This window comes from Hyla sarda, chromosome 8, assembly GCF_029499605.1.
Source record: "Hyla sarda isolate aHylSar1 chromosome 8, aHylSar1.hap1, whole genome shotgun sequence".
Lineage (NCBI taxonomy): Eukaryota > Metazoa > Chordata > Amphibia > Anura > Hylidae > Hyla > Hyla sarda.
Genome location: NC_079196.1, coordinates 96,372,238 through 96,387,566, shown reverse-complemented (window position 1 = coordinate 96,387,566; position 15,329 = coordinate 96,372,238). Strand labels below are relative to the sequence as shown.

At 43.4% G+C, this 15,329-nt stretch overlaps 9 pseudogenes; all 9 read right to left on the bottom strand.

Annotated features, from left to right (window-relative positions):
* Positions 1-860: 860 nt before the first annotated feature.
* On the bottom strand, positions 861-1,124 carry LOC130289651 (U2 spliceosomal RNA; annotated as a pseudogene).
* Positions 1,125-2,578: 1,454 nt separating this feature from the next.
* Positions 2,579-2,842, bottom strand: LOC130289321 (U2 spliceosomal RNA; annotated as a pseudogene).
* Positions 2,843-4,308: 1,466 nt separating this feature from the next.
* Positions 4,309-4,572, bottom strand: LOC130285682 (U2 spliceosomal RNA; annotated as a pseudogene).
* A 1,460-nt stretch (positions 4,573-6,032) lies between these two features.
* Positions 6,033-6,297, bottom strand: LOC130288536 (U2 spliceosomal RNA; annotated as a pseudogene).
* A 1,459-nt stretch (positions 6,298-7,756) lies between these two features.
* On the bottom strand, positions 7,757-8,020 carry LOC130289961 (U2 spliceosomal RNA; annotated as a pseudogene).
* Positions 8,021-9,506: 1,486 nt separating this feature from the next.
* Positions 9,507-9,771, bottom strand: LOC130288671 (U2 spliceosomal RNA; annotated as a pseudogene).
* Positions 9,772-11,252: 1,481 nt separating this feature from the next.
* On the bottom strand, positions 11,253-11,517 carry LOC130288526 (U2 spliceosomal RNA; annotated as a pseudogene).
* A 1,421-nt stretch (positions 11,518-12,938) lies between these two features.
* LOC130288535 (U2 spliceosomal RNA) lies at positions 12,939-13,203 on the bottom strand (annotated as a pseudogene).
* A 1,459-nt stretch (positions 13,204-14,662) lies between these two features.
* LOC130289949 (U2 spliceosomal RNA) lies at positions 14,663-14,926 on the bottom strand (annotated as a pseudogene).
* Between the last annotated feature and the right edge of the window lie 403 nt (positions 14,927-15,329).

The following is a 15,329-nucleotide window of genomic DNA, read 5'->3' as shown; positions in this document are numbered from 1 at the left end:
GCCCGTGGCATTGAATGGCATTTTAAAAGTGCTAAGGGTCCTGGTGCAATAATCCTCCCATGAGGATCAGCCTCAACGGCTTTGTAGATTGCACTTATGTCAGCAACTCCATATACATTTTTTTTTCTTCATGCTTCTTTCTTCATCCTTTTTTCTTTCTGTCATTCAGACTTTCATTCATTCGATCTCTCTCACTCACTTGCTTTAACTCATTTGTTCTCACTCACTCACTCACTCAATCACTCACTCACTCATTCACTCTCACTCACTCTCACTCTCTCACTCACTCGCTCACTAAGTCAGTCTCTCTCTCTCTCTTTTTCTTTTTATATATATTTTTTTCCGTCTTCTTCTTCTTCTTCTTCTTCAGACCCTGTCATAGCACTAATGCCTTTCCAATACCACCAGCAGATGGAGACACTCCATTGCAACATTGGTTGTGAGCAGCAGTTTCTAAAAACAAATGCCTCATGGCGGATTTCCCATCCATCAATGGATGGTAAATTTTGTTTTTATCATTCACTGACCACAGAAACCAATGCATGGTCAAGCAACAGCAATGACACACCCTTGTGTATAGGCATGAGACCCTCATGTCATTTAACAGGATTCAGCACCACCCACAAGACAGCTACCTGTCATGTCATGTCAAACCTGCACAGGTGTGCTAGATTATTATTATTTAGTTTTATTTTATTTTTTTACACCAATCAGTGTGCAAACATGGTCATTAAAACGCTAAATGAATAGACGTTCATAAACCAGTCAGTGCAACTCATCATTTTGGTCTCCAATTCTCAAACTCAAATTCTCACCCACGGAGGATTAAATGAGAATCTTTCTTGTTTAACACTGGAATGGGGTGGTGCACTGTTCACTACCCGAAGATACTGCCAGATCGGGTCAATGCATAGGGCGACAGAAGCAAGCTTCCAAATCAGCTCCCTTTCTCAAAAATCCATTTAATTTATGGTCCCCAGATAGGGAACGTATGTATCAGTATGTGCTCACAAGTCACCCAAGTGCAAGTATTCACACAAAAAAAAACGTGCCTCAGGATGCGATCTGTCGCAAGATCCTTTCTTTTTTTACACTTGGTCTAAGCCAAAAGGCCTAGAGGGGATAACCGGGAAAGGGGTGGACCCAACCATGTCCCCTTCATGAGCACTCACATTACTCATAGGAATGGAAGGAAGGCTGGCAGCCAACCAGCCTCCCATACACTTTATGGGTGGGTGGCAGTCAGCCACCCATACATACATACAGCACAGGCTAAACCCACATCATCACTTAAAAAAAGGACAGGCGACCATTGCACTCTGATGGAGCATTTAGCAATGCAATCCATAGCCTGGCTTTTGCCTGAACCCCCATCACTCCTCCTCTTGCATATAAGACAATATTTCAGATCTGCATATGAAAACAACACGCCTACCTTTGTTGCACATAGCTGCCTGCCTGTCTCTAGTTACCCCACTGGCTGTAGCTGCGTCCCTTCCGACATGGAATAACACCAACTGTAACGATAAACTGAAAATTAACAGTATAAACCTGCATCATTTTGGACTCTGGTATTTGCTGAATCCGGGTGACCTGACAATCGATGGTGGTGCCGCTGGTGATTCTGGCCTTCTTGGAATCTGTTGGGCCTATGTGTTAGCTCACACATCACTTGGGTATCCATGGTAACTACCACAACATGGTCATCTGCAGTTTACATCTAGCCCGTGGCATTGAATGGCATTTTAAAAGTGCTAAGGGTCCTGGTGCAATAATCCTCCCATGAGGATCAGCCTCAACGGCTTTGTAGATTGCACTCATGTCAGCAACTCCATATACATTTTTTTTTCTTCATGCTTCTTTCTTCATCCTTTTTTCTTTCTGTCATTCAGACTTTCATTCATTCGATCTCTCTCACTCACTTGCTTTAACTCATTTGTTCTCACTCACTCACTCACTCACTCAATCACTCACTCACTCATTCACTCTCACTCTCTCACTCACTCGCTCACTAAGTCAGTCTCTCTCTCTCTCTCTCTTTTTCTTTTTATATATATTTTTTTCCGTCTTCTTCTTCTTCTTCTTCAGACCCTTTCATAGCACTAATGCCTTTCCAATACCACCAGCAGATGGAGACACTCCATTGCAACATTGGTTGTGAGCAGCAGTTTCTAAAAACAAATGCCTCATGGCGGATTTTCCATCCATCAATGGATGGTAAATTTTGTTTTTATCATTCACTGACCACAGAAACCAATGCATGGTCAAGCAACAGCAATGACACACCCTTGTGTATAGGCATGAGACCCTCATGTCATTTAACAGGATTCAGCACCACCCACAAGACAGCTACCTGTCATGTCATGTCAAACCTGCACAGGTGTGCTAGATTATTATTATTTAGTTTTATTTTATTTTTTTACACCAATCAGTGTGCAAACATGGTCATTAAAACGCTAAATGAATAGACGTTCATAAACCAGTCAGTGCAACTCATCATTTTGGTCTCCAATTCTCAAACTCAAATTCTCACCCACGGAGGATTAAATGAGAATCTTTCTTGTTTAACACTGGAATGGGGTGGTGCACTGTTCACTACCCGAAGATACTGCCACATCGGGTCAATGCATAGGGTGACAGAAGCAAGCTTCCAAATCAGCTCCCTTTCTCAAAAATCCATTTAATTTATGGTCCCCAGATAGGGAACGTATGTATCAGTATGTGCTCACAAGTCACCCAAGTGCAAGTATTCACACAAAAAAAAACGTGCCTCAGGATGCGATCTGTCGCAAGATCCTTTCTTTTTTTACACTTGATCTAAGCCAAAAGGCCTAGAGGGGATAACCGGGAAAGGGGTGGACCCAACCATGTCCCCTTCATGAGCACTCACATTACTCATAGGAATGGAAGGAAGGCTGGCAGCCAACCAGCCTCCCATACACTTTCTGGGTGGGTGGCAGTCAGCCACCCATACATACATACAGCACAGGCTAAACCCACATCATCACTTAAAAAAAGGACAGGCGACCATTGCACTCTGATGGAGCATTTAGCAATGCAATCCATAGCCTGGCTTTTGCCTGAACCCCCATCACTCCTCCTCTTGCATATAAGACAATATTTCAGATCTGCATATGAAAACAACACGCCTACCTTTGTTGCACATAGCTGCCTGCCTGTCTCTAGTTACCCCACTGGCTGTAGCTGCGTCCCTTCCGACATGGAATAACACCAACTGTAACGATAAACTGAAAATTAACAGTATAAACCTGCATCATTTTGGACTCTGGTATTTGCTGAATCCGGGTGACCTGACAATCGATGGTGGTGCCGCTGGTGATTCTGGCCTTCTTGGAATCTGTTGGGCCTATGTGTTAGCTCACACATCACTTGGGTATCCATGGTAACTACCACAACATGGTCATCTGCAGTTTACATCTAGCCCGTGGCATTGAATGGCATTTTGAAAGTGCTAAGGGTCCTGGTGCAATAATCCTCCCATGAGGATCAGCCTCAACGGCTTTGTAGATTGCACTCATGTCAGCAACTCCATATACATTTTTTTTTCTTCATGCTTCTTTCTTCATCCTTTTTTCTTTCTGTCATTCAGACTTTCATTCATTCGATCTCTCTCACTCACTTGCTTTAACTCATTTGTTCTCACTCACTCACTCACTCAATCACTCACTCACTCATTCACACTCACTCACTCTCACTCTCTCACTCACTCGCTCACTAAGTCAGTCTCTCTCTCTCTCTCTCTTTTTCTTTTTATATATATTTTTTTCCGTCTTCTTCTTCTTCTTCTTCTTCTTCAGACCCTGTCATAGCACTAATGCCTTTCCAATACCACCAGCAGTTGGAGACACTCCATTGCAACATTGGTTGTGAGCAGCAGTTTCTAAAAACAAATGCCTCATGGCGGATTTCCCATCCATCAATGGATGGTAAATTTTGTTTTTATCATTCACTGACCACAGAAACCAATGCATGGTCAAGCAACAGCAATGACACACCCTTGTGTATAGGCATGAGACCCTCATGTCATTTAACAGGATTCAGCACCACCCACAAGACAGCTACCTGTCATGTCATGTCAAACCTGCACAGGTGTGCTAGATTATTATTATTTAGTTTTATTTTATTTTTTTACACCAATCAGTGTGCAAACATGGTCATTAAAACGCTAAATGAATAGACGTTCATAAACCAGTCAGTGCAACTCATCATTTTGGTCTCCAATTCTCAAACTCAAATTCTCACCCACGGAGGATTAAATGAGAATCTTTCTTGTTTAACACTGGAATGGGGTGGTGCACTGTTCACTACCCGAAGATACTGCCACATCGGGTCAATGCATAGGGCGACAGAAGCAAGCTTCCAAATCAGCTCCCTTTCTCAAAAATCCATTTAATTTATGGTCCCCAGATAGGGAACGTATGTATCAGTATGTGCTCACAAGTCACCCAAGTGCAAGTATTCACACAAAAAAAAACGTGCCTCAGGATGCGATCTGTCGCAAGATCCTTTCTTTTTTTACACTTGATCTAAGCCAAAAGGCCTAGAGGGGATAACCGGGAAAGGGGTGGACCCAACCATGTCCCCTTCATGAGCACTCACATTACTCATAGGAATGGAAGGAAGGCTGGCAGCCAACCAGCCTCCCATACACTTTCTGGGTGGGTGGCAGTCAGCCACCCATACATACATACAGCACAGGCTAAACCCACATCATCACTTAAAAAAAGGACAGGCGACCATTGCACTCTGATGGAGCATTTAGCAATGCAATCCATAGCCTGGCTTTTGCCTGAACCCCCATCACTCCTCCTCTTGCATATAAGACAATATTTCAGATCTGCATATGAAAACAACACGCCTACCTTTGTTGCACATAGCTGCCTGCCTGTCTCTAGTTACCCCATTGGCTGTAGCTGCGTCCCTTCCGACATGGAATAACACCAACTGTAACGATAAACTGAAAATTAACAGTATAAACCTGCATCATTTTGGACTCTGGTATTTGCTGAATCCGGGTGACCTGACAATCGATGGTGGTGCCGCTGGTGATTCTGGCCTTCTTGGAATCTGTTGGGCCTATGTGTTAGCTCACACATCACTTGGGTATCCATGGTAACTACCACAACATGGTCATCTGCAGTTTACATCTAGCCCGTGGCATTGAATGGCATTTTAAAAGTGCTAAGGGTCCTGGTGCAATAATCCTCCCATGAGGATCAGCCTCAACGGCTTTGTAGATTGCACTCATGTCAGCAACTCCATATACATTTTTTTTTCTTCATGCTTCTTTCTTCATCCTTTTTTCTTTCTGTCATTCAGACTTTCATTCATTCGATCTCTCTCACTCACTTGCTTTAACTCATTTGTTCTCACTCACTCACTCACTCAATCACTCACTCACTCATTCACTCTCACTCACTCTCACTCTCTCACTCACTCGCTCACTAAGTCAGTCTCTCTCTCTCTCTCTCTTTTTCTTTTTATATATATTTTTTTCCGTCTTCTTCTTCTTCTTCTTCAGACCCTGTCATAGCACTAATGCCTTTCCAATACCACCAGCAGATGGAGACACTCCATTGCAACATTGGTTGTGAGCAGCAGTTTCTAAAAACAAATGCCTCATGGCGGATTTCCCATCCATCAATGGATGGTAAATTTTGTTTTATCATTCACTGACCACAGAAACCAATGCATGGTCAAGCAACAGCAATGACACACCCTTGTGTATAGGCATGAGACCCTCATGTCATTTAACAGGATTCAGCACCACCCACAAGACAGCTACCTGTCATGTCATGTCAAACCTGCACAGGTGTGCTAGATTATTATTATTTAGTTTTATTTTATTTTTTTTACACCAATCAGTGTGCAAACATGGTCATTAAAACGCTAAATGAATAGACGTTCATAAACCAGTCAGTGCAACTCATCATTTTGGTCTCCAATTCTCAAACTCAAATTCTCACCCACGGAGGATTAAATGAGAATCTTTCTTGTTTAACACTGGAATGGGGTGGTGCACTGTTCACTACCCGAAGATACTGCCACATCGGGTCAATGCATAGGGCGACAGAAGCAAGCTTCCAAATCAGCTCCCTTTCTCAAAAATCCATTTAATTTATGGTCCCCAGATAGGGAACGTATGTATCAGTATGTGCTCACAAGTCACCCAAGTGCAAGTATTCACACAAAAAAAAACGTGCCTCAGGATGCGATCTGTCGCAAGATCCTTTCTTTTTTTTACACTTGATCTAAGCCAAAAGGCCTAGAGGGGATAACCGGGAAAGGGGTGGACCCAACCATGTCCCCTTCATGAGCACTCACATTACTCATAGGAATGGAAGGAAGGCTGGCAGCCAACCAGCCTCCCATACACTTTCTGGGTGGGTGGCAGTCAGCCACCCATACATACATACAGCACAGGCTAAACCCACATCATCACTTAAAAAAAGGACAGGCGACCATTGCACTCTGATGGAGCATTTAGCAATGCAATCCATAGCCTGGCTTTTGCCTGAACCCCCATCACTCCTCCTCTTGCATATAAGACAATATTTCAGATCTGCATATGAAAACAACACGCCTACCTTTGTTGCACATAGCTGCCTGCCTGTCTCTAGTTACCCCACTGGCTGTAGCTGCATCCCTTCCGACATGGAATAACACCAACTGTAACGATAAACTGAAAATTAACAGTATAAACCTGCATCATTTTGGACTCTGGTATTTGCTGAATCCGGGTGACCTGACAATCGATGGTGGTGCCGCTGGTGATTCTGGCCTTCTTGGAATCTGTTGGGCCTATGTGTTAGCTCACACATCACTTGGGTATCCATGGTAACTACCACAACATGGTCATCTGCAGTTTACATCTAGCCCGTGGCATTGAATGGCATTTTAAAAGTGCTAAGGGTCCTGGTGCAATAATCCTCCCATGAGGATCAGCCTCAACGGCTTTGTAGATTGCACTTATGTCAGCAACTCCATATACATTTTTTTTTCTTCATGCTTCTTTCTTCATCCTTTTTTCTTTCTGTCATTCAGACTTTCATTCATTCGATCTCTCTCACTCACTTGCTTTAACTCATTTGTTCTCACTCACTCACTCACTCAATCACTCACTCACTCATCCACTCTCACTCACTCTCACTCTCTCACTCACTCGCTCACTAAGTCAGTCTCTCTCTCTCTCTTTTTCTTTTTATATATATTTTTTTCCGTCTTCTTCTTCTTCTTCTTCTTCAGACCCTGTCATAGCACTAATGCCTTTCCAATACCACCAGCAGATGGAGACACTCCATTGCAACATTGGTTGTGAGCAGCAGTTTCTAAAAACAAATGCCTCATGGCGGATTTCCCATCCATCAATGGATGGTAAATTTTGTTTTTATCATTCACTGACCACAGAAACCAATGCATGGTCAAGCAACAGCAATGACACACCCTTGTGTATAGGCATGAGACCCTCATGTCATTTAACAGGATTCAGCACCACCCACAAGACAGCTACCTGTCATGTCATGTCAAACCTGCACAGGTGTGCTAGATTATTATTATTTAGTTTTATTTTATTTTTTTACACCAATCAGTGTGCAAACATGGTCATTAAAACGCTAAATGAATAGACGTTCATAAACCAGTCAGTGCAACTCATCATTTTGGTCTCCAATTCTCAAACTCAAATTCTCACCCACGGAGGATTAAATGAGAATCTTTCTTGTTTAACACTGGAATGGGGTGGTGCACTGTTCACTACCCGAAGATACTGCCACATCGGGTCAATGCATAGGGCGACAGAAGCAAGCTTCCAAATCAGCTCCCTTTCTCAAAAATCCATTTAATTTATGGTCCCCAGATAGGGAACGTATGTATCAGTATGTGCTCACAAGTCACCCAAGTGCAAGTATTGACACAAAAAAAAACGTGCCTCAGGATGCAGTCTGTCGCAAGATCCTTTCTTTTTTTACACTTGATCTAAGCCAAAAGGCCTAGAGGGGATAACCGGGAAAGGGGTGGACCCAACCATGTCCCCTTCATGAGCACTCACATTACTCATAGGAATGGAAGGAAGGCTGGCAGCCAACCAGCCTCCCATACACTTTCTGGGTGGGTGGCAGTCAGCCACCCATACATACATACAGCACAGGCTAAACCCACATCATCACTTAAAAAAAGGACAGGCGACCATTGCACTCTGATGGAGCATTTAGCAATGCAATCCATAGCCTGGCTTTTGCCTGAACCCCCACATCACGTCCTCCTCCTTGCATATAAGACAATATTTCAGATCTGCATATGAAAACAACACGCCTACCTTTGTTGCACATAGCTGCCTGCCTGTCTCTAGTTACCCCACTGGCTGTAGCTGCGTCCCTTCCGACATGGAATAACACCAACTGTAACGATAAACTGAAATTAACAGTATAAACCTGCATCATTTTGGACTCTGGCATTTGCTGAATCCGGGGTGACCCTGACAATCGATGGTGGTGCCCGCTGTGTGATTCTGGCCTTCTTGGAATCTGTTGGGCCCTATGTGTTAGCTCACACATCACTTGGGTATCCATGGTAACTACCACAAACATGGTCATCTGCAGTTTACATCTAGCCCGTGGCATTGAATGGCATTTTAAAAGTGCTCAAGGGTCCTGGTGCAATAATCCTCCCATGAGGTCAGCCTCAACGGCTTTGTAGATTGCACTCATGTCAGCAACTCCATATACATTTTTTTTTCTTCATGCTTCTTTCTTCATCCTTTTTTCTTTCTGTCATTCAGACTTTCATTCATTCGATCTCTCTCACTCACTTGCTTTAACTCATTTGTTCTCACTCACTCACTCACTCAATCACTCACTCACTCACTCATTCACTCTCACTCACTCTCACTCTCTCACTCACTCACTCACTAAGTCAGTCTCTCTCTCTCTCTCTCTTTTTCTTTTTATATATATTTTTTTCCGTCTTCTTCTTCTTCTTCTTCAGACCCTGTCATAGCACTAATGCCTTTCCAATACCACCAGCAGATGGAGACACACCATGCAACATTGGAATTGGTTGTGAGCAGCAGTTTCTAAAAACAAATGCCTCATGGCGGATTTCCCATCCATCAATGGATGGTAAAATTTTGTTTTTATCATTCACTGACACACAGAAACCAATGCATGGTCAAGCAACAGCAATGACACACCCTTGTGTATAGGCATGAGACCCTCATGTCATTTAACAGGATTCAGCCACCACCCACAAGGACAGCTACCTGTCATGTCATGTCAAACCTGCACAGGTGTGCTAGATTATTATTATTTAGTTTTATTTTATTTTTTTACACCAATCAGTGTGCAAACATGGTCATTAAAACGCTAAATGAATAGACGTTCATAAACCAGTCAGTGCAACTCACATCATTTTGGTCTCCAATTCTCAAACTCAAATTCTCACCCCACGGAGGATTAAATGAGAATCTTTCTTGTTTAACACTGGAATGGGGGTGGTGCACTGTTCACTACCCGAAGATACTGCCACATCGGGTCAATGCATAGGGCGACAGAAGCAAGCTTCCAAATCAGCTCCCTTTCTCAAAAATCCATTTAATTTATGGTCCCCAGATAGGGAACGTTATGTATCAGTATGTGCTCACAAGTCACCCAAGTGCAAGTATTCACACAAAAAAAAACGTGCCTCAGGATGCGATCTGTCGCAAGATCCTTTCTTTTTTTACACTTGATCTAAGCCAAAAGGCCTAGAGGGGATAACCGGGAAAGGGGTGGACCCAACCATGTCCCCTTCATGAGCACTCACATTACTCATAGGAATGGAAGGAAGGCTGGCAGCCAACCAGCCTCCCATACACTTTCTGGGTGGGTGGCAGTCAGCCACCCAATACATAACATACAGCACAGGCTAAACCCACATCATCACACTTAAAAAAGGACAGGCGACCATTGCACTCTGATGGAGCATTTAGCAATGCAATCCATAGCCTGGCTTTTGCCTGAACCCCCCATCACTCCTCCTCTTGCATATAAGACAATATTTCAGATCTGCATATGAAAACAACACGCCTACCCTTTGTTGCACATAGCTGCCTGCCTGTCTCTAGTTACCCCACTGGCTGTAGCTGCGTCCCTTCCGACATGGAATAACACCAACTGTAACGATAAACTGAAAATTAACAGTATAAACCTGCATCATTTTGGACTCTGGTATTTGCTGAATCCGGGTGACCTGACAATCGATGGTGGTGCCGCTGGTGATTCTGGCCTTCTTGGAATCCGTTGGGCCTATGTGTTAGCTTACACATCACTTGGGTATCCATGGTAACTACCACAACATGGTCATCTGCAGTTTACATCTAGCCCGTGGCATTGAATGGCATTTTAAAAGTGCTAAGGGTCCTGGTGCAATAATCCTCCATGAGGATCAGCCTCAACGGCTTTGTAGATATGCACTCATGTCAGCAACTCCATATACATTTTTTTTTTCTTCATGCTTCTTTCTTCATCCTTTTTTCTTTCTGTCATTCAGACTTTCATTCATTCGATCTCTCTCACTCACTTGCTTTAACTCATTTGTTCTCTCACTCACTCACTCACTCAATCACTCACTCACTCATTCACACTCACTCACTCTCACTCTCTTCACTCACTCGCTCACTAAGTCAGTCTCTCTCTCTCTCTCTCTTTTTCTTTTTATATATATTTTTTTCCGTCTTCTTCTTCTTCTTCTTCTTCCTTCAGACCCTGTCATAGCACTAATGCCTTTCCAATACCACCAGCAGTTGGAGACACTCCATTGCAACATTGGTCTGTGAGCAGCAGTTTCTAAAAACAAATGCCTCATGGCGGATTTCCCATCCATCAATGGATGGTAAATTTTGTTTTTATCATTCACTGACCACAGAAACCAATGCATGGTCAAGCAACAGCAATGACACACCCTTGTGTATAGGCATGAGACCCTCATGTCATTTAACAGGATCAGCACCACCCACAAAGGACACAGCTACCTGTCATGTCATGTCAAACCTGCACAGGTGTGCTAGATTATTATTATTTAGTTTTATTTTATTTTTTTTACACCACATCAGTGTGCAAACATGGTCATTAAAACGCTAAATGAATAGACGTTCATAAACCAGTCAGTGCAACTCATCATTTTGGTCTCCAATTCTCAAACTCAAATTCTCACCCACGGAGGATTAAATGAGAATCTTTCTTGTTTAACACTGAATGGGTTGGTGCACTGTTCACTACCCGAAGATACTGCCACATCGGGTCAATGCATAGGGCGACAGAAGCAAGCTTCCAAATCAGCTCCCTTTCTCAAAAATCCATTTAATTTATGGTCCCCAGATAGGGAACGTATGTATCAAGTATGTGCTCACAAGTCACCCAAGTGCAAGTATTCACACAAAAAAAAACGTGCCTCAGGATGCGATCTGTCGCAAGATCCTTTCTTTTTTTACACTTGATCTAAGCCAAAAGGCCTAGAGGGGATAACCGGAAAGGGGGTGGACCCAACCATGTCCCCCTTCATGAGCACTCACATTACTCATAGGAATGGAAGGAAGGCTGGCAGCCAACCAGCCTCCCATACACTTTCTGGGTGGGTGGCAGTCAGCCACCCATACATACATACCAGCACAGGCTAAACCCACGATCATCACTTAAAAAAAAGGACAGGCGACCCATTGCAACTCTGATGGAGCATTTAGCAATGCAATCCATAGCCTGGCTTTTGCCTGAACCCCCATCACTCCTCCTCTTGCATATAAGACAATATTTCAGATCTGCATATGAAAACAACACGCCTACCTTTGTATGCACATAGCTGCCTGCCTGTCTCTAGTTACCCCCATTGGCTGTAGCTGGCGTCACCCTTCCGACATGGAATAACACCAACTGTAACGATAAACTGAAAATTAACAGTATAAACCTGCATCATTTTGGACTCTGGTATTTGCTGAATCCGGGTGACCTGACAATCGATGGTGGTGCCGCTGGTGATTCTGGCCTTCTTGGAATCTGTTGGGCTATGTGTTAGCTCACACATCACTTGGGTATCCATGGTAACTACCACAACATGGTCATCTGCAGTTTACATCTAGCCCGTGGCATTGAATGGCATTTTAAAAGTGCTAAGGGTCCTGGTGCAATAATCCTCCCATGAGGATCAGCCTCAACGGCTTTGTAGATTGCACTCATGTCAGCAACTCCATATACATTTTTTTTTTCTTCATGCTTCTTTCTTCATCCTTTTTTCTTTCTGTCATTCAGACTTTCATTCATTCGATCTCTCTCACTCACTTGCTTTAACTCATTTGTTCTCACTCACTCACTCACTCAATCACTCACTCACTCATTTCACTCTCACTCACTCTCACTCTCTCACTCACTCGCTCACTAAGTCAGTCTCTCTCTCTCTCTCTCTTTTTCTTTTTATATATATTTTTTTCCGTTCTTCTTCTTCTTCTTCTTCAGACCCTGTCATAGCACTAATGCCTTTCCAATACCACCAGCAGATGGAGACACTCCATTGCAACATTGGTTGTGAGATGGTAAATTTTGTTTTATCATTCACTGACCACAGAAACCAATGCATGGTCAAGCAACAGCAATGACACACCCTTGTGTATAGGCATGAGACCCTCATGTCATTTAACAGGATTCAGCACCACCCACAAGACAGCTACCTGTCATGTCATGTCAAACCTGCACAGGTGTGCTAGATTATTATTATTTAGTTTTATTTTATTTTTTTTACACCAATCAGTGTGCAAACATGGTCATTAAAACGCTAAATGAATAGACGTTCATAAACCAGTCAGTGCAACTCATCATTTTGGTCTCCAATTCTCAAACTCAAATTCTCACCCACGGAGGATTAAATGAGAATCTTTCTTGTTTAACACTGGAATGGGGTGGTGCACTGTTCACTACCCGAAGATACTGCCACATCGGGTCAATGCATAGGGCGACAGAAGCAAGCTTCCAAATCAGCTCCCTTTCTCAAAAATCCATTTAATTTATGGTCCCCAGATAGGGAACGTATGTATCAGTATGTGCTCACAAGTCACCCAAGTGCAAGTATTCACACAAAAAAAAACGTGCCTCAGGATGCGATCTGTCGCAAGATCCTTTCTTTTTTTTACACTTGATCTAAGCCAAAAGGCCTAGAGGGGATAACCGGGAAAGGGGTGGACCCAACCATGTCCCCTTCATGAGCACTCACATTACTCATAGGAATGGAAGGAAGGCTGGCAGCCAACCAGCCTCCCATACACTTTCTGGGTGGGTGGCAGTCAGCCACCCATACATACATACAGCACAGGCTAAACCCACATCATCACTTAAAAAAAGGACAGGCGACCATTGCACTCTGATGGAGCATTTAGCAATGCAATCCATAGCCTGGCTTTTGCCTGAACCCCCATCACTCCTCCTCTTGCATATAAGACAATATTTCAGATCTGCATATGAAAACAACACGCCTACCTTTGTTGCACATAGCTGCCTGCCTGTCTCTAGTTACCCCACTGGCTGTAGCTGCATCCCTTCCGACATGGAATAACACCAACTGTAACGATAAACTGAAAATTAACAGTATAAACCTGCATCATTTTGGACTCTGGTATTTGCTGAATCCGGGTGACCTGACAATCGATGGTGGTGCCGCTGGTGATTCTGGCCTTCTTGGAATCTGTTGGGCCTATGTGTTAGCTCACACATCACTTGGGTATCCATGGTAACTACCACAACATGGTCATCTGCAGTTTACATCTAGCCCGTGGCATTGAATGGCATTTTAAAAGTGCTAAGGGTCCTGGTGCAATAATCCTCCCATGAGGATCAGCCTCAACGGCTTTGTAGATTGCACTTATGTCAGCAACTCCATATACATTTTTTTTTCTTCATGCTTCTTTCTTCATCCTTTTTTCTTTCTGTCATTCAGACTTTCATTCATTCGATCTCTCTCACTCACTTGCTTTAACTCATTTGTTCTCACTCACTCACTCACTCAATCACTCACTCACTCATCCACTCTCACTCACTCTCACTCTCTCACTCACTCGCTCACTAAGTCAGTCTCTCTCTCTCTCTTTTTCTTTTTATATATATTTTTTTCCGTCTTCTTCTTCTTCTTCTTCTTCAGACCCTGTCATAGCACTAATGCCTTTCCAATACCACCAGCAGATGGAGACACTCCATTGCAACATTGGTTGTGAGCAGCAGTTTCTAAAAACAAATGCCTCATGGCGGATTTCCCATCCATCAATGGATGGTAAATTTTGTTTTTATCATTCACTGACCACAGAAACCAATGCATGGTCAAGCAACAGCAATGACACACCCTTGTGTATAGGCATGAGACCCTCATGTCATTTAACAGGATTCAGCACCACCCACAAGACAGCTACCTGTCATGTCATGTCAAACCTGCACAGGTGTGCTAGATTATTATTATTTAGTTTTATTTTATTTTTTTACACCAATCAGTGTGCAAACATGGTCATTAAAACGCTAAATGAATAGACGTTCATAAACCAGTCAGTGCAACTCATCATTTTGGTCTCCAATTCTCAAACTCAAATTCTCACCCACGGAGGATTAAATGAGAATCTTTCTTGTTTAACACTGGAATGGGGTGGTGCACTGTTCACTACCCGAAGATACTGCCACATCGGGTCAATGCATAGGGCGACAGAAGCAAGCTTCCAAATCAGCTCCCTTTCTCAAAAATCCATTTAATTTATGGTCCCCAGATAGGGAACGTATGTATCAGTATGTGCTCACAAGTCACCCAAGTGCAAGTATTGACACAAAAAAAAACGTGCCTCAGGATGCAGTCTGTCGCAAGATCCTTTCTTTTTTTACACTTGATCTAAGCCAAAAGGCCTAGAGGGGATAACCGGGAAAGGGGTGGACCCAACCATGTCCCCTTCATGAGCACTCACATTACTCATAGGAATGGAAGGAAGGCTGGCAGCCAACCAGCCTCCCATACACTTTCTGGGTGGGTGGCAGTCAGCCACCCATACATACATACAGCACAGGCTAAACCCACATCATCACTTAAAAAAAGGACAGGCGACCATTGCACTCTGATGGAGCATTTAGCAATGCAATCCATAGCCTGGCTTTTGCCTGAACCCCCATCACTCCTCCTCTTGCATATAAGACAATATTTCAGATCTGCATATGAAAACAACACGCCTACCTTTGTTGCACATAGCTGCCTGCCTGTCTCTAGTTACCCCACTGGCTGTAGCTGCGTCCCTTCCGACATGGAATAACACCAACTGTAACGAT